The sequence below is a fragment of the Accipiter gentilis genome, chromosome W, assembly GCF_929443795.1.
Source record: "Accipiter gentilis chromosome W, bAccGen1.1, whole genome shotgun sequence".
In the NCBI taxonomy this organism is placed as follows: domain Eukaryota; kingdom Metazoa; phylum Chordata; class Aves; order Accipitriformes; family Accipitridae; genus Astur; species Astur gentilis.
This window is the reverse complement of record NC_064918.1, coordinates 29,672,015-29,693,345: the sequence shown is the minus strand read 5'-3', so window position 1 is coordinate 29,693,345 and position 21,331 is coordinate 29,672,015. Positions and strand designations below refer to the sequence as shown.

At 47.4% G+C, this 21,331-nt stretch overlaps 3 protein-coding genes across 9 annotated transcripts in view; 1 reads left to right on the top strand and 2 right to left on the bottom strand.

The window, feature by feature from the left end:
* LOC126035491 (uncharacterized protein K02A2.6-like) overlaps positions 1 to 12,790 on the bottom strand; it is a 136,376-nt gene extending 123,586 nt beyond the window's left edge. The window contains exon 1 of the mRNA XM_049794135.1: positions 12,694 to 12,790. The gene's annotated coding sequence lies outside the window, so the exon portion shown is untranslated. The remainder of the gene's footprint in view (positions 1 to 12,693) is intronic.
* LOC126035464 (uncharacterized) overlaps positions 1 to 21,331 on the bottom strand; it is a 440,127-nt gene that overhangs the window by 327,602 nt on the left and 91,194 nt on the right. Inside the window, exon 2 of one of the 7 annotated variants that reach the window (XM_049794085.1) lies at positions 12,941 to 13,109. The exons of the other annotated variants lie outside the window; for them this stretch is intronic. The gene's annotated coding sequence lies outside the window, so the exon portion shown is untranslated. Of the gene's footprint in view, positions 1 to 12,940; positions 13,110 to 21,331 lie in introns of those variants that run through there. 7 annotated transcript variants of the gene reach the window in all.
* LOC126035469 (uncharacterized) overlaps positions 1 to 21,331 on the top strand; it is a 340,981-nt gene that overhangs the window by 258,820 nt on the left and 60,830 nt on the right. The gene's annotated exons all lie outside the window — the stretch shown is intronic.

Genomic DNA, 21,331 nt, shown 5'->3' with positions numbered 1-21,331 from the left:
TGTTATAGTGAATCTGCCACAAATTGGAACTGTGCCTCTAAACTTCATGGCCCACTTGCTTGGGAAGCTAGTGATAGCAGTAGCAGAAAACATAGAATCAGTGCTATGTGGATTTATCCTGCATCATAAAAGGGATAACTTGTTCGACCTTCCCCACCAACATGTCTCTTTCTTTTCTTTTTCAGGAGAAAATGGATCTGTATCAATGGCAATGATATTAAGTAATAGAGTGAAACTTGCCATTGAATTCTGTGAAGTTGTGCTTTTATATAAATTCCTATTAAGTCATTTTTACTAATACCATTGGAGGTGATTCTTTAAGTGGTCCAAGCCACTCCAATTTCACGACACCCTTTGGTTAGTTTGGGTCAGTTGTCTTGGCTATGTCCCCTCCCAGCCTCTTGCCCACCCCCAACATACTGGCCTTTAGGGGCTGGGGATTGGAGAGACAGCCTGATGCTCTGTGAGCACTGCTCAGCAGTAGCCAAAACATTAATGTGTTATCAACACTGGTTTAGCCACAAATACAGAGCACAGCACTATGAGGGCTGCTATGGGGAAAGTTAACTCCATCCTAACCAGACCCAGTACAGTCTCCACCCCTTATTCCATACCATTCACGTCACGATCAGGTCCCACATAATTTAATACATTTCTCTATCTTCTAACCATCCCATTGCATCTACTTGTCATTCCTGAAATGTCCTCTTACCAATGCTTACAACTTATACTAAATACTTAAGCCATCTTTATACCCAACAAACAGATTTATGCATTCTCATTAACTACTATCCCCTGTCCCTTAAGAGATAGATATTATTTTCCCATTCCATGGGCTTCCACCACTCACCCAAATGTTCATAAGAACAGGCTATGACTTGGGCCCCATCTTTCAAGATGAGCACTCAGGACAAGAGAAGCATTGTGTTTGATTGTTGGGTGCCAACACTGGCTTGGTTTGGGTCACTGTTGCACTCGCCCAGTTCCTTGCAAAACTCACTCTTTGTCGGTTCAGGTCGTTCCTGCTACATTAACATTAGCGGGGCTAAGCGCTAGATTGAGGTGGACAGGGAGGTTCCCGAGGCCCAGGAGCGCTGGGGAAGAGCGGAGGGACACGGCCAGAGCCGGAGGCTCTCGCGAGAGAGGCTGACGCGGCGTGGGCGTTGCCAGGGGCAACCGCGGGAGATTTGAACAACCCTGAGGAGCGCCAGCGACCAGGACAGGCAGAAAGGGCGTGGTGTAGCAGTTTGCGCGGCAGTTTGCGCAGGTAGGGCGCAGCCCCCCCTCTTCCCAGCTCGAGAAGGCTACTCAAGTGGTGGGTGTCAGCCCAGAGGGAGACCCAGGTATGGTTGCCACTTGGGTGAAAGCCATTGCTTGGAAAAATATGGCAACGCAGACAGAGGTCCCATGTAAAGATGCAGCTGTCCAGGTCTCTGGCTGCAGGGAGTGCCTGAGTCTATCACAAATGATGGAGGTCAGCAGGGACACCTCTTGTGTGAGGTGTGACCAGGTGAGTGATCTGCTCAGCCTGGTGGTAGAGCTGAAGGACGAAGTGGAAAGGTTGAGGAGTATCAGGGAGTGTGAGAGGGAGATAGATTGGTGGAGCCACACCCTACCATCCCTGAGGCAGAGGCAGCAGATGGAGGCTCAGCAAGAAGCGGAGGTTCCCCTACCCTCCTGCCTGGCGGCAGGAGGGGACCAAAGAGATGGAAGGTAATGGATACAGGTCCCTGTTCGGGGAGGCAGGCGAATCCGCTCCCGGTCTCCCTCACCTTCCCAGTTGCCCCTACACAACAGGTATGGGGCTCTGGAACTTGACGATGTCCTGGTTTCAGCTGGGATAGAGTTAACTGTCTTCCTAGTAGCTGGTACAGTGCTATGTTTTGAGTTCAGTATGCAAAGAATGTTGATAACACTGATGTTTTCAGTTGTTGCTAAGTAGTGTTTAGACTATAGTCAAGGATTTTTCAGCTTCTCATGCCCAGCCAGCGAGAAAGCTGGAGGGGCACAAGAAGTTGGTACAAGACACAACCAGGGCACCTGACCCAAACTGGCCAACGGTGTATTCCATACCATGTGACACCACATCTAGTATAGGAACTGGGAAGTGGGGGGCAGGGAATCGCCGCTCGGGGACTAGCTGGGTGTCAGTCGGCGGGTGGTGAGCAATTGCCCTGCGCATCATTTGTACATTCCAATCCTTTTATTACTACTGTTGTCATTTTATTAGTGTTATCGTTATCATTATTAGTTTCTTCTTTTCTGTTCTATTAAACCGTTCTTATCTCAATCCAGGAGTTTTACTTTTTTTTCCCGATTTTCTCCCCCATCCCACTGGATGGGGGGGAGCGAGTGAGCGGCTGCGTGGTGCTTAGTTGCTGGCTGGGGTTAAACCACGACAGAGGACCAGGCCAGTGAAGATCAGGGTGTAGATGAAGCCCTATCTAGGGCAGTGCCTAGGCGCAGTCGGGCAGCCCCACGCATTCTCACATCCTCTGAAAAAAGAAAAAGGAGGGTAATTGTCGGAGGCGACTCCCTTTTGAGGGGGACAGAAGGCCCAATATGCAGACCTGGCCCATCCCACAGGGAAGTCTGCTGCCTCCCTGGGGCCCGGGTAAAAGACATTACCAGGAAACTCCCTGGTCTGGTTCAGACCTCTGATTATTACCCATTTCTGGTTGTGCAGGTTGGCAGTGATGAGACTGCAGAGAGAAATCCAAAGGCAATCAAAAGGGATTTCAGGGCACTGGGATGATTAGTGGAAGGATCGGGAGCACAGGTAATGTTTTCCTCAATCCCTTCAGTGGCAGGGAAATACACTGAAAGGAACAGGAAAACACACCTGGTTAATACGTGGCTCAGAGGCTGGTGCCATAGGTGGAATTTTGGTTTTTTTGATCATGGGGAGGTTTACACAGCACCGGGTCTGCTAGCAACAGATGGTGTCCAGCTATCTCAAAGGGGTAAGAGAGTCCTTGCTCATGAGATGGCAGGGCTCATAGAAAGGGCTTTAAACTAGGTTTGAAGGGGGTAAGGGATAAAACTAGGTGCACCAGAGATGAGCCTGGGGGCAGCATGCTGATGTTAGGGGTGGATTCGATAACCCAGCTCAAATGCATCTATGCCAACGCACGCAGCATGGGCAATAAACAGGAGGAGCTGGAAGCCATTGTGCAGCAGGATAGATATGACTTAGTTGCCTTCACAGAAACATGGTGGGACGACTCCCATGACAGGAGTGCTGCAATGGATGGCTACAAGCTCTTCAGAAGGGATAGGCAAGGTAGAAGAGGTGGTGGGGTGGGTCTCTATGTTAGGGAATGTTTTGAGTGTACAGAGCTTCATGAGTCTGATGACAAGGTGGAGTGCTTATGGGTGAGGATGAGAGGGAAAGCCAATAAGACAGATATTGTGCTGGGAGTCTGTTATAGACCGCCTGACCAGATTGAAGAGACAGATGAATCGTTCTACAAGCGGCTAGCAGTAGTCTCAGAATCATGTGCCCTTGTCCTTGTGGGGGACTTCAACTTCCCTGACATCTGCTGGAAATACAACACAGCAGTGAGTAAACAAACTAGGAGGTTCCTGGAGTGCGTGGAAAATAACTTCTTGACACAGCTGGTGGGTGAGCCAACCAGGGGAGGAGCCTTGCTAGATCTGTTTGCGAACAGGGAAGGATTGGTGGGAGGTGTGATGGTTGGAGTCTGTCTTGGGCTTAGTGACCATGAAATGATAGAATTCTCAATTTTTGGTGAGGCAAGGAAGGTGGTCAGCAAAACCACCACTATGGACTTCCGGAGGGCAAACTTTGGCCTCTTCGAGGCACTAGTTGAGAGAGTCCCTTGGGAGACAGTCCCAAAGGGCAAAGGGGTCCAGGAGGGATGGACATTCTTTAAGAAGGAAATCTTAATGGCTCAAGACCAGGCTATTCCCATGTGCCGCAAGTCGAACCGCTGAGGAAAATGACCGGCCTGGCTGAATGGGGAGCTTTTGCTAGGACTCAGGGAAAAAAGGAGAGTTTATCATCTCTGGAGGAAATGGTGGGCAACTTGGGAGGAGTACTTGTTAGATCATACAGAGAGAAAATTAGAAAGGCAAAAGCTCAGCTAGAACTAAATCTGGCCACTATCGTAAGGGACAACAAAAAATGTTTTTACAAATATTTTAACAGTAAAAAGAATCCCAAGGAGAATATCTTTCCTTTAATGGATACAGAACAGAACGTAGCAACCAGTGATGAGGAAAAGGCCGAGGTACTTAATGCCTTCTTTGCCTCAGTCTTTAATAGTGAGTCCAGTCATCCTCAGGGTACTCCACCCCTTGAGCTGGAAGGTAAGGATGCAGAGCATAACATACCCCCCTTAATCCAGGAGGAATTAGTTAGGGACCTGCTACGCCATCTGGACACTCAGAAATCTGTGTGACCTGATGGGATCCATCCAAGAGTACTGAGGGAACTGGCAGAGGTCCTTGCCAAGCAGCAGTCTATCATCTATCAGCGATCCTGGTCAACAGGGGAGGTCCCAGAGGACTGGAGGCTTGCCAATGTGACTCCCATTTATAAGAAGGGTTGGAGGGAGGATCTGGGGAACTACAGGCCTGTCAGCCTGACCTCAGTACTGGGGAAGATAATGGAGTGGTTTGTCTTGAGAGCACTCACATGGCAAGTCCAGGATAAGAAGGGGATCAGGCCCAGTCAGCATGGGTTTACGAAAGGCAGGTCCTGCTTGACCAACCTGATCTCCTTCTATGACCAGGTGACCCACCTAGTGGATGAGGGAAAGGCTGTGGATGTTATCTACCTCGACTTCAGCAAGGCTTTGATACTGTCTCTCATGGCATACTCCTTGAGAAACTGGTGTCTCGTGGCCTGGATAAGCGCACTCTTCACTGGGTGAAAAACTGGCTGGATGGCCGAGCTCAGACGGTAGTGGTGAATGGGGTGAAATCCAGTTGGTGGTGGGTCACAAGTGGTGTTCCCCAGGGCTCGGTGTTGGGCCCTGTTCTGTTTAATATCTTTATCAATGATTTGGATGAGGGGATTGAGTGCACCCTCAGCAAGTTTGCAGACGACACCAAGTTGGGAGGCAGGGTCGATCTGCTTGAGGGTAGGGAGGCTCTACAAAGAGATCTGGACAGGTTGGATCGATGGGCTGAGGCCAATCGTATGAAGTTCAATAAGGCCAAGTGCCGGGTCCTGCACTTCAGTCACGGCAACCCCATGCAGCGCTACAGGCTTGGGGAAGAGTGGCTGGAAAGCTGCCCGGCAGAAAAAGACCTGGGGGTGCTGGTTGACAGCCGGCTGAATATGAGCCAGCAGTGTGCCCAGGTGGCCAAGAAGGCCAACGGCATCCTAGCCTGTATCAGAAATAGTGTGGCCAGCAGGAGCAGGGAGGTGGTTGTTCCCCTGTACTCGGCACTGGTGAGGCCGCACCTTGATTACTGTGTTCAGTTTTGGGCCCCTCACTGCAGGAAAGACATTGAGTTGCTGGAACGTGTTCAGAGGAGGGCAGCCAAGTTGGTGAGGGGCCTGGAGCACAAGTCTTATGAGGAACGGCTGAGGGAACTGGGGTTGTTAAGCCTGGAGAAGAGGAGGCTGAGGGGAGACCTTATCACTCTCTACAACTACCAGAAGGGGGGTTGTAGTGAGGTGGGTGCTGGTCTTTTCTGTCAGGTGGCTGGAGATAGGACAAGAGGAAATGGCCTCAAGTTGAGGCAAGGGAGATTTAGGTTAGATATTAGGAAAAAAAATTTTACTGAGAGGGTTTTCAAACATTGGAATGGGCTGCCCAGGGAAGTGGTTGAGTCACCATCCCTGGAGATATTCAAAAAGTGAGTAGACAGGGTACTTCAGGACATGGTTTAGTGGGCATGGTTGACTGTTGGACTTGATGATCTTGAAGGTCTTTTCCAACCTAAATGATTCTATGATTCTATGATTACTTCCTACAACATACAACTCAAATCACAGATTATTTCCCCCCAAGATTAAATCTCCTTGGGGCACACACTGGATCTTCCCATCTGTCCTGGGTTCACCTGGGATAGAGTTAATTTTCACAGGAACCTGGGAGGGGGCACAGCCAGGACAGCTGACCTGAACAATCCAAGGAGCTATTCCATACCATGTGACATCATACTGAGACAAGGGGAGTCAAAGAATCTCAGTAGACATAATAAAGGGGGGTGAAAGATGATGTTTAGTGCTTACATTGTTGAAATTAGCTGAGGTAGAGACAGTCCTTGATAAGAAGAGCTGGTCCCAAGAACCAGCCGATGAGGTAAAGACAGTCCTTGATAAGAAGCAGGAGCAGGCCCCAAGAGCCAGCTAAGACTGGTCTTGTGGCTTGGGTGAATACCAAGAAATCACTGAGCCTGCGCAAGGAAAGAGGTTACTAGCGGTGACAGAGTCATCTATCTTCATCTCTGCGACCACCAGACGACCACCATAAAGAGGCCCTGCACAGGCACAGTTGGGAGGGAACTATGGAAATGACCTCTTGGAGCTAATTTTAATATGAAGCAGGGATAGGTCATGCATATGTATAGGTGTATTGTAAATATGTAATACCTGACTGTATAAACTTGAGGTGAACTGCCAAGTAGGGCGCACACGACTTTGGTGGGACTACCCCCCGTGCCGCCCAGCGCTGAATGAACATACCTACTTTACAATCTCACTGATTGTAGAGTCTGTTTTCCGCACGTCAATGCTCAGTATATAAATGGGAGCGGGATGGGGGGTGCTTTTGGCTTTCGGTGGGGGAAGTGGCGGAATGTCAGGTTCTGGGTGGTGAGCAGATGCACTGTGCATCACTCCTTTTGTATATTCTTTTATTAGTATCATTGTTGTTGTTGTTGTGACTTCTCTTTTTGTGTTGTCCCAGTAAACTGTCCTTATCTCAACCCATGAGGTTCCGTTGTTTTTTTTTTACTGTTCTTCTTTCTGATTCTCGACACCATCCTTCTGCATCACCCACCAAGTACACCCAGGTCCTTGAGCAAAGACAATCCCACATATGGGTTTGCCTTTTCCCATGGGAGGAGCAATCCACACTGCTGTCACGTCCCAAAGTTGGAGCAACTCAGGTTCGTGGATTTCCTTTGTCAGAATTAAGGTGAAACGACACTAGGGGAGTTTAAACAACAACCAACATTTATTCAACCTAGCTAACTTTGTCCAAGTACACATGAACTTGTTAATATGAACCTTGCAACATGTCATTAAGCTGCTGTTTTGAGAAGAGCAGGGAAGTATAGAAAAATGAAATGGAAAAAGGAACATGAAATATATCAGAAGGAGAGCCCTCCCGTTGAGTCAAGAGGTTCAGAGCAGACCCCCTTTGCTTTCTGGACTCCTTCTCAAAGAGGAGGTCAGGGGCTGCTAGATCCACTCCTAGTCTCAGACTTGGTCAACGGTTTATGTTTAAAAGGATGAGGTGTAGGGACTGTGGAAAAGAGAGAAGGAAAAGAGGGAGAGAGAGAATGAGAGAAAAGAAAGAAAGAAAGAGAGAAGAGAAGGGTTTCACGAGTCCTGGGTCCAGCGTTGGTCCAGCCAGGGTAGCCAGTTCTAGAGGGCACGCACTGAGGACTCGTTTTCTCTTCTTTTATAGTGTGTTAGTTGATGATCTCAACATGCGCAGTTCCCACAACTGGGGTTCACTGGAATCGGTCAGTGAGCTTTGGGGGGGGGTTCATTGTGGAGTTGCCTCTCTTTTCCTGCTGACATGACCACTTAAGATAGAAGCACAGTCCCAACTTCTGTGGGGCCTTCTTCCTCCAGGAAGGCATAAAATGTGTTCCTTCTCCTGGTCACTTAAGATAAGGAATTGGGGCTTTGGAGAAGTGCGTTCCCACCCTCCGTGGGGCCCTCTCCTGTGGCCACATTGTCCTGTTCACAAAACTCCAGCATTTTTACAGAGGCCATTTTCTCCAGCAAAGCTCTTTTAGCGGATGTTTGAGACATTGAATTTGTCAGACTGTCACAACTGCCTTCCCCAGCCACTTCCCCATGTGTACTTCAGGGTCCTTATCTCCTCCCACAGTATGTAGGGGTTTTGTTTGGGCAGGACCAGGACGGTTAGCAGATCCTCTGGTGTTAACTAGCCAAGTGGCTTCTGCTAAATTTGTATCCCAATGCTTCCATGCCCCATTGCCCAGCACTCTCAACATAGTCTTTAACAGTCCATTATATCTCTCACTCTTTCCAGAGGCTTGCAGGTGATAGGGGATGTGATGCACTCAGTCAATGCCATGTTTCTTGGCCCAGGACTTTCCGAGGTTATTTCAGAAATGAGGCCCATTGTCTGATTCAATTCTTTCTGGGGTACCATTTCAAGACAAAAATTGCCCTTCAAGGCCCAAGATGGTGTTTCAAGCAGTGGCATGGTTTACAGGGCATGTTTCTAGCCAACCAGTAGTTGCTTCCACCGTTGTGAGTATGTAGTGCTTGCCTTGGCGTGTTCATGGCAGTGGTCCAACATAGTCAATTTGCCAGGCCTCATCATTATTGAAAACCCAGCCACTGCCCTCTGTTCCAGGGACACTTTATTCGTCTGGCTCGCTTGATTGCGGCACATATTTCACATTCATGAGTGGCATGTGTGTTGGCCTCCATGGTCAGGTCCACCCTTCAATCACGAGCCCATCTACATGTTGCATCTCTCCCTACATGTCCCAGTATTTTGTGCACCCATTGAGCTACAAATAGCTCACACTTACGCTCCCAGTCCAGGTCCACCTGAGCTACTTCAGTTTTGGCAGCCTCGTCTACCTGCTCATTGTTTCGATGTTCTTCAGTGGCACGGCTTTTGGGCACATGAGCATCTAGATGACGTACCTTTAGAGCCATGTGTTCTACATGGGCAGCAATGTCCTGCCACAGTGCAGCAGCCCAGATGGGTTTATCCCTGTGCTGCCAATTGGTCTTCTTCCACTGCTGTAGCCACCCCCACAGGGCATTAGCCACCATCCAGGAGTCAGTATAGAGATAGAGCACTGGCCACTTTTCTCGTTCAGCAATATCTAGGGCTAGCTGGACGGCTTTCACTTCTGCAAACTGACTTGACTCGCCTTCTCCTTCAATGGCTTCAGCGACTTGTTATGTGGGACTCCACACAGAAGCTTTTCACTTCCGATGGTTCCCTACCACATGCAGTATCCATCAGTAAACAAAGCATAATGCCTTTCATCTTCTGATAACTCATTATATGGTGGTGCCTCTTGGGCACGAGCCACCTCCTCAGGTGATGCTCCAAAATCTCTGCCTTCTGGCCATTCCATGATCCCTTCCAGGATTCCTGGGTGGTTGGGTCTCCCCATTCAAGCCCATTGCGTGATCAATGCTATCCACTTACTCCATGTAGCGCTGGTTGCATGATGTGTATAGGGGATGTTTCCTTTGAACATCCAGTGTAGCACGGGCAATCGTGGTGCCAAGAGGAGATATGTTTCTGTACCAACAACTTCTGAAGAGGCTCCAACCCCCTCATATGCTGCTAATATCTCTTTTTCAGTTGGGGTATAGTGGGCTTCTGATCCTCAGTACCCCCGGCTCCAAAACCCTAATGGTTGACCTCGGGTTTCTCCTGGTGTTTTCTGCCAGAGGCTCCAGGTGAGACCATGCTCCCCAGCTGCAGTGTAGAGTACATTTTGTACATCTGGTCCTGTCCGGACAGGCCCAAGAGCTACTGCACAAGCTATTTCCTGTCTGATATGCTCAAAGGCTTGTTGTTGTTCAGGGCCCCATTCAAAATAGTTCTTTTTCCGCGTTACTCGATAGAAAGGACGCACAAGCTGACTATAACCTGGAATATGCATTCTCCAGAATCCTACAAGGCCTAGGAAAGCTTGTGTTTCTTCCTTGTTAGTTGGTGAGGACATAGTTGTGATTTTATTGATCACATCCACATGGATGTGACGATGTCCATCCTGATATCTTACTCCCAAGAACTGGATCTCCTGTGCAGGTCCTTTGACCTTGCTTCTTTTTATGGTGAAAACCAGCTTTCAGAAGAATCTGAATTACTCTTTTTCCCTTCTCAAACACTTCTTCTGCCTTGTTGCCCCACATGATGATGTCATTGATGTATTGGAGATGTTCAGGGGCATCACCCTGTTCCAGTACAGTTTGGATTAGTCTGTGACAAATGGTAGGGCTGTGCTTCCACCCCGGGCCAGTCGGTTCCAGGTATATTGGACACCTCTCCATGTGAAAGCAAACTGTGGCCTGCATTCTGCTGCCAAAGGAATTGAAAAAAAACACATTGGCAGTGTCAATTGTAGCATACCACTTGGCTGCCTTTGACTCCAGTTCGTAATGCAGCTCTAGCACGTCCGGCATGGCAGCATTCAAAGGTGGCGTAACTTCGTTCAGGCCACGATAGTTCACTGTTAGCCTCCACGTGCTCTCAGATTTTTATGCTGGCCATATGGGACTATTAAAGGGTGAGTGAGTCTTGCTGATCAATCCTTGGCTCTGCAATCGGCAAATCAGCTTATGGATGGGAATCAGGGATACTCAGTTGGTGCGATATTGCCGCCGGTACACCGTCGTGGTAGCAATTGGCACCTGTTGTTCTTCAACCCTCAGCAATCCCACAACCGAAGGGTCCTCAGAGAGGCTGGGCAAGGTTGACAGCTGTTCAGTTTCCTCCATCTCCAATGCAGCTATACCAAAGACCCACCAGCACACCTTTGGGTCCTTGACATACCCTCTCCTGAGATAGTCTATGCCATGGATGCACAGGGCCTCTGGGCCAGTCATAATGGGGTGTTTCTGCCACTCATTCCCAGTTAGACTCACTTCAGCTTCCAATACAGTTAACTCCTGGGATCCCCCTCTCACACTGTCGTGGTTTCAGTCCAGCCAGTAACAAAGGACCATGCAGTCACTCACTCACTCCTCCCGCCCCCCTCCGGTGGGATAGGGAGGAAAATTGGAGGAGAGAAAAGGAAAAAAAAAACCACAAACCAGAACCTCGAGGTTTGAGATAAGGGCAGATTTCTGGGACAACACACAAAAAAAGAGAAGTTACAACAACAACAGTACTAATAAAAGAATATACAAAAGGAGTGATGCACAGTGCAACTGCTCACCACCCAGAACCTGACGCTGTGCCACTTCCCCCACTGAAAGCAGAGGGAGCTGCCCCCCAGCCAGCTCCCCATTTATATACTGAGCATGATGTCACATGGTATGGAATAGCTCCTTGGCTAGTTTAGGTCAGCTGTCCCAGCTATGCCCCCACCCACCTCCCAGGTTCCTGTAAAAATTAACTCTATCCCAGCTGAACCCAGGACATTATCCACCCCTTATTCTGCACCATCTACATCATGCCCAGATCTTATATTTTCCAATTAACAGCTACCACTTTCCTTGTCTTATATATATGTATATGGACACCACCCCCCCCCACACACACAAACAGTATTCCCTTAGTCGATGGGCTATCCCTCTAATGTGTCCATCGATTTTATTTAGTCCATGACTTTGGGGCTCCATCTGTTGTAACAGTCCTTCAGGATAGGAGAGATGGTGTGAGGTGTTGGGTTGTTGTATGCTGCCACTGGAGCTTGCAGCTGGTACATTTGGTGCAACCCATGCCCTTGGTCTGCAGGTCAAAGATGTTGATCTTGGGGAAATTGCTGGGTGCCAGTTCAAGTTCTATCACTGTTGTACTTGGCTCAGTTTCAAGGTCCATCCTTCAGTCATTTGGGTAATTCTTACTGTAATACCCTTGACATAGCATATAGACACTATAGATACAATGACATACATTGGCAGGTTATTTAGCAGTTAAATATCATACAGCCCAATTCACTGGCTATTCTCTCCCAAAATCAAAGCTCCCTGAGGCACACATCAAACTTCCCCATCCTTCTGCATCACCCACCAAGTGTACTCAGGTCCTTAAGCAAAAACAGTCCCTTGGATGGGTTTGTCTCTGCTTGAGGGAGGACTAACCCAGACTGTCTTTCCTAACATACTCCTCATGCACACTACAGGGACTTTATCTCCTTCTACAGTATGTGGAACTCTTGGTTGGGCGGGGCCAGCCCGATTGGCGGATCCTCTAGTATTAACTAACCAGGTGGCTTTTGCTAAATGTGTATCCCAATGTTTGAAAGTTCCACGTCTCATTGTTCTCAATGTAGTTTTCAGCAGTCCATTGTATTGTTCGATTTTTCCGGAGGCCGGTGCGTGATAAGGGATGCGATATACCCACTCAATGCCATGTTCCTTGGCCCAGGTGTCTATGAGGTTGTTTCAAAAGTGAGTCCCGTTGTCCGACTCGATTCTTTCTGGGGTGCCGTGTCGCCATAAAATTTGTTCTTCAAGGCCCAGAAGACTGTTCTGGGCAGTGGCGTGGGACACAGGGTATGTTTCCAGCCATCCAGTGGTCGCTTCCACCATTGTCAGCACATGGTGCTTGCCTTGGCGGGTTTGTGGGAGTGTGATATAGTCAATCTGCCAGGCCTCCCACTGTTTATATTTCAGCCATCGCCCTCCATACGACAGAGGTTTTAGCCACTTGGCTTGCTTAATTGCAGCACATGTTTCACATTCATGGATGACCTGTGCAATAGTGTCCATGGTCAGGTCCACCCCTCGATCATGAGCCCATCTATATGTTGCATCTCTTCCCTGATGGCCTGAGGTATCGTGGGCCCACTGAGCCATAAATAGCTCACCCCTATGTTGCCAGTCCAGGTCCACCTGAGCCACTTCAATCTTGGCAGCCTGATCCACCTGCTGGTTGTTTCGATGTTCTTCAGTGGCCTGACCCTTGGGTACGTGAGCATCTACGTGACATACTTTTACAACAAGATTCTCTATCCGAACAGCAATATCTTGCCACAGTGCAGCAGCCCACATGGGTTTACCTCTGCGCTGCCAGTTGCTCTGCTTCCATTGCTGTAACCACCCCCACAGGGCATTTGTCACCATCCATGAGTCAGTATAGAGATAAAGCACTGGCCACTTTTCTCTTTCAGCAATGTCTAACGCTAGCTGGATGGCTTTCACCTCTGCAAACTGACTCGATTCACCTTCTCCTTCAGCAGTTTCTGCAACTTGTCGTGTAGGACTCCATACAGCAGCCTTCCACCTCCGATGTTTTCCCACAATGCGACAGGACCCATCAGTGAACAGGGCATATTGCCTCTCATTTTCTGACAGTTTATTATACAGCGGGGATTCTTCAGCACATGCCACCTCCTCCTCTGCCAACATTCCAAAATCTTTGCCTTCTGGCCAGCCCGTGATCACTTCCACAGTTCCTGGGCGACTAGGGTTTCCTATGCAAGCTTATTTTGTGATCAGTGCAATCCACTTACTCCATGTGGCATCAGTTGCATGACGTGTAGAGGAGACCCTCCCTTTGAACATCCAGCCCAGCACTGGCAGTCGGGGTGCTAAGAGGAGCTGTGTTTCAGTACCAACCACTTCTGAGGCAGCTCGAACTCCTTCATATGCTGCCAAGATCTCTTTTTCAGTTGGAGTATAGCGAGCCTCGCATCCTGTGTATCCCCGACTCCAAAACCCCAGCGGTCGGCCTCAGGACTCCCCAGGTGCTTTTTGCCAGAGGCTCCAGGAAGGGCCATTCTCCCTGGCTGCAGTATAGAGCACATTTTTAACATCTTCTCCTGCCCAGACTGGCCCAAGGGCTACTGCATGAACAGTCTCCTGCTTAATTTTTTCAAAGTCTTGTCATTGCTCAGGCCCCCATTTAAAATCATTCTTCTTCCAGGTAACTTGGTAGAGAAGACTTACAATTTGACTATAATTTGGAATATGCATTCTCCAAAATCTCACAACACCTAAGAAAGCCTGTGTTTCCTTTTTTATTGGTCAGTGGGGACATAGCTGCTATTTTGTTGATCATATCCATAGGGATCTGACGGCGCCCGTCTTTCCATATTACTCCTAAGAACTGGATCTCCTGTGCAGGTCCGTTGACCTGACTTTCAGTCGTGGCTTCAGCCCGGCCGGTAACAAAGGCCCACGCATCCGCTCACTCACTCCTCCGCCCCCTTCCGGTGGGATGGGGAGGAGACGGAGGAGAGAAAAAGAAAAAGAAACTGGAACCTCGAGGGTTGAGATAAAGGCAGTTTACTGGGACAAACACAAAAAGATTACAACAACAACGGCACTAATGAAAAAGTATACAAAAAGAGTGATGCACAGTGCAACTGCTCACCACCCGGGACCCGACGCTCCGCCACTTCCCCCACCGAAAACAGAGACCACCCCCCGGCCTGCTCCCCATTTATATACTGAGCATGATGGCACATGGTATGGAATACCTCCTTGGCTAGTTCAGGTCAGCTGCCCCGGCTATGCCCCCACCTCCCAGGTTCCTGTAAAAATTAACTCTATCCCAGCTGAACCCAGGACACTTCCTTTTATGGCAAAACCAGCCTTCAAAAGGATTTGGATTATTTTCTTCCCTTTCTCAAAAACTTCTTCTGCTGTGTTGCCCCATACGATGATGTCATCAATGTACTGCAGGTGTTCTGGAGCTTCACCTTTTTCCAGTGCAGCCTGGATAAGTCCACGACAAATAGTGGGGCTGTGTTTCCACCCCTGGGGCATTCTATTCCAGTTGTACTGGATGCCCCTCCAAGTGAAAGCAAACTGTGGCCTGCACTCCACTGCCAAAGGAATGGAGAAAAATGTATTGGCAATGTCCATTGTGGCATACCACTTGGCTGCCTTTGACTCTAGTTCATATTGAAGTTCTAGCATATCTGGTACAGCAGCACTCAGTGGTGGCGTGACTTCATTTAGCCCACAAGAATCTACTGTTAGTCTCCACTCCCCATTAGATTTCCGCACGGGCCATATGGGACTATTAAAGGGTGAGTGAGTCTTGCTCATCACTCCTTGGCTCTCCAATTGGCAAATCAGCTTATGGATGGGGATCAGGGAGTCTTGGTTGGTGCAATATTGCTGCTGGTGCACCATCATGGTAGCAATTGGCACCTGTTGTTCTTCAACCTTCAGCAACCCCACAACCGAAGGGTCTTGAGAGAGACCCGGCAGGGTCGACAGCTGCTCAATCTCCTCCGTCTCCAATGCAGCTATACCAAAGGCCCAACGGTACCCTTTTGGGTCCTTGAAATACCCCCTCCTGAGGTAATCTATACCAAGGATGCACGGGGCCTCTGGGCCAGTCACAATGGGGTGTTTATGCCACTCATTCCCGGTTAGACTCATTTCAGCTTCCAATACGGTTAGCTCTTGGGATCCCCCTGTCACACCAGAGATACAGATGGGTTCTGCCCCTTTATAACTTGATGGCATTAGGGTGCAATGTGCACCAGTGTCTACTAGAGCCTTATATTCCTGTGGGTCTGATGTGCCAGGTCATCGAATCCACACTGTCCAGTAGACTCGGTTGTCCCTCTCCTCCACCTGGCTGGAGGCAGGGCCCCTCTAATCCTGGTTAGAGTATCTGTCACTCACTTTTTGCAAACATGTATCAGAAGTCCCTTCAAAAGGATCAGAAATGAGATCCGCCCATCTACTGCATCTGGGGGACTGCTCACTGGAAACTGGAGCAGCAGTTTTCCAAGAAGAATCCACTTTTCTGATTGCTTTTTCTTGCAACTCATGTACCCGTGCATCCAGGACTGAGGTAGGTTCTCCATCCCACTTCCTCATGTCCTCTCCATGGTCACGCAAGTAAAACCACAGGTTAGCCTGTCATGTGTACTGTCTCTCTCCTCTCTCTTGGGCAGAGGAACGCTTACTCCCAATAACTGTGATGCGGGCCTGTACAGGTGAGGAGGAGGACATATCCACTTTGAATTGCTGGAACTCTCAGGACAGTTCCTCTACAGCCAAAACACAGGCCCATAGGGAGGAAGAGAGACTTCCTTCGTATTGCTGGAGTTGGACAGCCAATTCATCCACCGTTTGTCCATAGCCTTCTCTCCAGGACATTACCGCCAATGAATTGGCATAGGTCGGTGGTGCACTTCGAAGAAAATTCTGCCACATGGGTTGTGTGCATTCAACTTCATCTGGATCTGTGGGTGACTGCGCATTTTCTGGATCATTATAAATCATCTCCAGTACAGCTAATTCCCTCAGGTACTGGATACCTCTCTCCATGGTGGTCCACTTGCCTTGGTGACATGTAACTTCATCCCTGAAGGGGTATCTTTCCTTTACACCTAACAGAAGTCGCCTTCAGAGGCTGAGGACTTGTGTTTTTCTCCGAATCGCCTTGTCGATGCCCCCTTCCCTAGACAGTGAACCCAACTGCTTGGCTTCCCTGTCCTCTAATTCCAAATGACTGGCCCCATTATCCCAGCATCGGAGCAGCCAGGTAACAATGTGCTCACCTGGGTGGCGGCTAAAATCTTTTTCGCATGTCACGCAACTCACTCAGGGATAGAGATCGGGTGATTATTTCAGGTTCTGCCTCTTCCTCCTGTTCTCGCGATGACCCTGGTTCATCTTCATCTCTCACTAAGCGAACTGATTTCTTTGTGTGTTTCTTTTTCTGTACAGCGGCGACTGATACTGGCACAGGTTGGTTCTCTGGTTTAGCTGAAGTGTCTGTCACCGGGGTTGGGGTAGCCACGCTGCCTGTTGCCAGGGTTGGGGTAGCCATGGTGTCTGTTGTTAGGGTTGGGGCAGCCACAGTGCCTGTTGCCCTGTTTTCCCTATTTCCCCCTGAGGGTGCTGTCTAGTATCAAGCAGTGTTTGGTAGATACTGGCCAGGGCCCAGCACAGTGCAGTAAGTTGTGTGTCTCTGGGATAGCCACAGCATTTTCCTTTCAAATATTCTGTCACTTCATGAGGGTTCTGTAGTTGTTTGGGAGTGAACTTCCAAGTCACTGGCAGTGAGAAGTTCTCTAGATACCTGCCCATATCCTCCCACATGCTGTGCCACCCATGAGTATCCAGCTTTGGGGCAGATCTCTGGGTAGTACTCTTAAAGAGCCTTTTTGTAGCCCTAAACAAGACCTGAAACATATTCAGGAGGCATAGCACTAACTGGCTTGTGCATCCCAAGGATATTCAAAATTCTCAAAAGCTGTTGTAATTAGTCGGAAGGAGAAAAGGGAGGCGAACGGACGGGGGGAAGTATCCCCCCCGACTTCCCCATGGATTGGGTGTAATTACCAATAAATTCCGATAGAAGGTGCCCAAAGTATGGAAATGATATCGTGCCTCATACAGATACCAGCTTAACCTCATGACCAGTGATGTAATCATTTCACAAGTCGACATTGCCCAGTACAGCAAAATGATAATCCCAATCACTCTCCCAGAGGTGAGAAACATAACTACAGGCAATTTATAGAGCATATAAGAAGTTACAAAACGCCATCATGTAAACAAATGAAACAACATTGTGACTAGCATCTCTTTATCTACTATAAGAAATGCATTTGACAAATTTGTTTCAACACGCTCTGGCCAGATCTGTCATTATCTCAACCCTTTGTGCCCCACGTTGGGCGCCAAAAAGGACTGTCGTGGTTTCAGCCCAGCTGGTAACAAAGGACCATGCAGGCGCTCGCTCACTCCTCCCGCCCCCCTCCCGTGGGATAGGGAGGACAATTGGAGGAGAGAAAAGGAAAAAAAACCCCACAAACCAGAACCTCGGGGGTTGAGATAAGGGCAGATTTCTGGGACAACACACAAAAAAAGAGAAGTTACAACAACAACAACAGTACTAATAAAAGAATATACAAAAGGAGTGATGCACAGTGCAACTGCTCACCACTCAGAACCTGACGCTGTGCCACTTCCCCCAGCGAAAGCCGAGGGGGCTCCCCCCAGCCCGCTCCCCATTTATATACTGAGCATGATGTCACATGGTATGGAATAGATCCTTGGCTAGTTCAGGTCAGCTGTCCTGGCTGTGCCCCCTCCCAGGTTCCTGTAAAAATTAACTCTATCCCAGATGAACCCTGGACACAGTCTAAACATTACTTAGCAATAACTGAAAACATCACTGTGTTATCAACATTCTTCTCATACTGAACCCAAAACATAGCACTATACTAGCTACTAGAAAGAAAATTAACTCTATCCTAGCTGAAACCCGGACAATAGCGGTTTAATCTTCTCTTTTGGCTACACCAGAAGCCCATCGGTACCCTTTTGGATCCTTGAAGTACCCTTTCCTTAGATAGTCTATGCCATGGATACAATGGGCCTCTGGGCTTGTCTCAGTGAGGTGGTTTTGCCTCTTGTCCCTTGTTAAGCTGGCCTCAGCCTCCAATATAGACAACTGTAATTGCATCATGTTATCTACTGGAGGATTAAGAGATAAATACAAAAATGTAAAGGGTTAATTATAAGGCAGTTCCACACAATCAGATAGTTTCACGTAATCAGTAGCAAGATATTCTGTGCATTTTACAATGAGATATACTGATTAGACTAAAACCCAAACTCTAATATATTAAAAAGACAATAACAACAATATAAATTACCACGATGGCAAACATTATTATCACAGGATGTAAAATGATATTCAATACACCTGTTGCCATTGGAGACCATCCTATTAGGGCTTCCCACCAGTGGCGTTCCCCATCATTCTTCACTCTTTCTAGTATGCAGTATATTTCTTCTCTATCGTGGTGTACAGTTATCAATGTCATTTTGCTTTGTTGTCATGTCTTTCATAATAAAGCTTGTAAGTCTCTATGTTCCAGTAGCTTTTGCAGCAGCATCAAGTCCATTACGATTGGGGAAGGTAAAAGGTCTTGATATAGTTTGTAATTTTTCTTTGACAGTGCGTATGAGGTCATTGGGGTTGTATAATTAAGGTCACATCCAGTAATGTTTACAAAGTTACAAACACATACATTTGATTGATTGGATACATTATAGGTAAAATTTCCATTAACATTTAAGTTTTCACAAAGGGTTCTTATAGAGACACATCCATTCCCTTTAAAAACTAGGATAGAATCTGTTGCTTCTTTGGGGTGAATTTCAAAATGACACTTTGTTGTGTATCTAAGCAAATATCTCGGGCTTTTATCATATTGCCTTCACAAATAAGTCCTTGTGCTCTCACAATACACATTTTGGTGTCTATAGTTTGCCATAGTGTTGTTTGCATATAGTTTGCTATAGTGTTGTTATATCACCTAGCCCAAGTTCTATTACTCATTGGGTAAAGTAGGGTGTAGGGTTTAGGGATTAATCCGTGCGGGGCCCGGACGACGGAACACCAATGTGATGATTAAAGTCACCAGTTTATTGAGCTTAGCTGATCATTTTTATACAATTCTCTAAGTTGTTCAGAAACTTTGATTGGCTACTACATGCAAGCATTTGGTGTCCACACGCACAAGCATAAGCGGTGATTGGTTACATCGGTACTGTCCACACGCACAAACACAAGACATAATTGGTTGTGTTAATTAAAACATACAAGACGTCTTAGTCCAATTGGTCAAGATAAGCCCCTGAATTGAGGTTGTTTGTTCCTTTTATCATGGAATATGCACCTGTGTTTTTCTAATTGGGATCTTTCTTCTTCTATCTTCTTATTTATTCTGTTCAAGGCCTTCTAAAGGTGCCTGGAACAGTCTTGTGACCATGAGCTATTTTCAGGCCCAATAACTAAGTTCCATATAACTGAACCCTACAGTAGGGTACCATCGTGATTTAATCCTAGGGCAATAATAGGATAAATGGTGTACACAGAGGTGTTATGAAATGCCAACACAAAGGTGGTTGTGACATGTTCATGCGGGTCACATATAAAATTGACCATAACTGAAAATCTTTTCCAAATTGTGTGGCATTATTTCATATTACTTTTTGCATTTCTGCTCAGAGAATTCCTTCATCTCATTCCCTGTCTATTGTGGCAACAGTGGATTATATCCATAATTGGGCCTGCATACAGATTAAAGCAAGTGAGATGTTGGCTTGTACAATGCCTAAAGCCTTTAATAGCAACTGATTGTCTGCTTTGTTTATTTGCTCCCATCTGGGGAGAGCATCAGCCAGAAGCCATTGACTGGTTCCTAAGGTTAAATCCTATGATCTTCCTTAGGAAGATCATGAAGGGTGTTCTAGCTTATGTAAATCAGAGGTTGCTGTATCTAGTTTATTTACAAGTACCTCTGGATCCATGCCATTAAATATTCCAAGTCCTGTTCCTAAAGCTCCTGTAATGTCCCTTCTCCTTCTTACATTGTGCATTTCTCTGTAATATTCATCCATGTAACCATACTAGTCATCCATAAAAGGAGGGTTTCAAGAAGGGAGTACACTGAGGGTGCACTGTAGATATATTAGTAGACATGGACAGTTCTACCCTTTTCAGGGACCATGATGGGTTAAATATGACTTGTTGCTGTCCTGTATATTTAATAGCATAGGGTCCAATCATGGAAATTTGTGGGTAAGTAGCTTGGTCAGTTGTGGGAGTAATAGAATAGGGAGTCGGTCAATAGGTAGTAGGGGCAGTTATTAGTATAGCGTGAGGTCTGGGAGTAGATGTTAGCATGACCTTTAAGGATATTCCATTTTCTCTCTCTCTTTATCTGTCCACAGGCACACTGTTTCTATGGTTGTGTCATTAAAGAGGAAACTGATTATACAATTGGGGAGTGAGGGACAGTTTACTCTGCTTTTTGATTGAGTTTGATTCATTTTCCTGATGACCACATAGGTGTTTCCCTTGTTTACCTGTGGTTTGTTGCTATGCAGGGTTTGTTGTTATACAGAGTTCCTCCTTATGCAGAACTTCCCCACCACAATGTTTGAGACATTAACTCTTTTAGTCTCTCACAGATGCCCAGTTAGTTCCTGAGCAGCAATCCACTCCCGAGGCCAACTCCCCCAGTTTATATACAATGCATGATGTCACATGGTATGGAATATTCCTTTGGCCAGTTTGGGTCAGCTGCCCTGGCTGTGTCCCCTTGTGGGAGCAGCTCAGAACACCTGGCATTTGTTTTCAAGAGTGACCCTTAGAATTTGTTGTGCTGCATGTTTGCCAAGCCTTGAAGAACTAGTTTCACAAGGTCAGGTTGGAGGATGGCCTGGTGTATGCCTGGGAAGATGTGGCTGAAGACAGTCACAAGTATGTGTATGGAATGTTTTTATCTTTAACTGTTCTGAGGACTGGCAAACATCCCAGCTGAGCCAGATATGTGCTCCTGTGTTAGTAATATATAAATAAATATGCTGTAAGAGACAATAAAGAGTTCCTTTTTTGCTGTTGCTTCAGAACCATCTTGATGTCATCCCGAGTGCCTCTTTCATCGCCGCATTTTTGGTGCCCTGTGTGAGGAGCCAGGAGACTTCAGAAAGCTCAAAGGAACTTTCCAGCGA